The following is a 2,253-nucleotide window of genomic DNA, read 5'->3' as shown; positions in this document are numbered from 1 at the left end:
TCCGCGTACGCTTACAGTATACAGCTCCTTCGTGGTTGTTGGGTACAATTCCCTCATTAAAACAGTTCAACTGTTGTTTTGACCCGAAATTCTGTTTCAATGAGATTTATAAGGAACTTTTTATGCTCAGTTCACCTCACCTCTTACTAGGGGTTATGTGCATCTCAGTGGTTAGCGATAGCTAACCACTAGCGATGCAGTTAACCCCGGAGATTTAGCATCATATGTACTCACTGGGTTTGATTAATTGAGTTTGGATTATCATTTTTAAGACATTCCTCCGCGAGGGCCGACACTAGAACCACATGTTATGGAACCGCTTCGCCAATTGTAACGCGCCTGCTCGACCAGGGGCTCACTGGGGGTACAGAGCTACTGCAGAAAAGGTGTATCCGGATATAGTAATTCCCTCATTGAAACAATATTTCGGGTCAAAACAACAGTATTAGGGAATTATTCTGGTTATTGGGCACGGTAAGGTCACCCAGTCGGTCCCACAACTGATTTTTGCTCAGAAAACATGTTCACCCAGTCAATCCCACCACAGATATGGGTACGTATCCCCGTGCACCCTTGGCCTCCTCCCCCAGTTCGGTTCTTCCAACGCACAGTGGGTTCGTGTGGATTCTGCACTTGCCGCCGAAAAAGTCGTACTAACGTGATTACAGTACATCTTTGACTGCCTAGAAAACCTCGACCACCAACAACCACGAAGGAGGCAAGCGAATGCGGATAGTACGATCGTATGTCGCGCAGTGTATCAATCCATCGTATTGCAAGTGTTAACATCCTTCATTCTTTGAAAGTGCAACACAGTAAGAGATAAAGTAGCGGGTTTTTCTGGCAAGAATGTCGGCCACGCTGTTGGACACTTATGACGTCAAAGATGATTTATATGTACAGTATGTATGCGTGAGTGCATGTACTACAGCAATTCCCTCGCTGCAACAGTAGTACTGGTGTGACGTAATCACTTTTACCAAGAGCCCCTGTAACCCCGGAACCCCTGGACCCCTTTCCATACAATTCTATTCCTGGGGTTAAGCTGCATCACTAGTTGTTAGCTAGAACTAACCACTGAGATGCACTTAACCCCTAGCTGAAATGAGTTGTTTTGACTTACACTTCATTTGACTATGTGCCAGAAATAACGTGGGTTTGTATGGCAGGAGGCCCAAATGATTACGTCACAACAGTACAGTACTACTATTGCAGCGAGGGAATTGCTGATGTATCCCAACCATCCATTTGGACAGCTGGGGCGTTGGCTGTGGTCGGGTCGGCAAGCCAGATGAACGCGCCAGAGCTACTTGCCAAAGTAAGTCAAACATTGCGCGTGCCATAATGAAAGCGACATGACCAACATCATACGTGCACTCACGCCTCTTGTCATAAATACTACGTAACGTTACTGTAGTACTAGTATCCAACAGCGTGGCCGACATTCTTGCCAGAAAAATACGCTGCTGTATCGCACTTTATCGACATTGTGAAGAATAATTACCGGTATTCCCCGAAGGGTTTTCAGGGAAATTGCATTGGAAAATTTGTGTGGATTCTTGGTGCAAAACCACTCTACTGAATGGGCTTTGGATAGGACACCTTGCACGGATGCCGAAGTGTGTCATCGATGTACGACGTTCGAAGCGGCATTTGGATGTCAATTCAAACTCGAAAACCTTTTCAATATAATAATATTTCCCGCCATAAACATTTACTATTAATACTAGTAGTTCTGTACAAGATTATGGGGATGAGAGGTTCTGTTTCGTCCAATAATACAGCTCGAACGATTTAATTGGATGAAATAAATCGGCACATCACTGGATATTCGGCACACGCATCGCATTGGGCTCCAGTTTTGAATCAATTTGACAATACGCAGTCGTATTTATTGTCGTGTCAGCCATCGAAACTAGATTTGGGGGACCAGACCGTCGATCTCGCGGTCCAATCAGAACAGTGAAATTAAACGTTAGGCACGCGACATTCAATTTTGTAGTTACTTCCATATACTATAAATAGGATCATGATGAGTCATGTTCTCCACTCCTCAAACTCGGACAATTAACCTTGGGCGGAGGGGGTAATTTTGATCATCACATTGATTGGAACAAATGGCCAACGAGGGGTTTTGGAGAGAATGTTGTATGTACTCATTGTTTTGTGAACAAGCCCTTCGCACAATTTGGAAGTTCGATGGTTGAAGGAGTTTGATCGGTTACTGGAATCTTGATCGGGTTTTGATTTGTC

Source organism: Aphanomyces astaci, assembly GCF_000520075.1.
Source record: "Aphanomyces astaci strain APO3 unplaced genomic scaffold supercont1.148, whole genome shotgun sequence".
Classification (NCBI taxonomy): Eukaryota; Oomycota; class Saprolegniomycetes; order Saprolegniales; family Verrucalvaceae; genus Aphanomyces; species Aphanomyces astaci.
The sequence above is the reverse complement of the archived record's forward strand: the minus strand, read 5'-3'. Positions refer to the sequence as shown.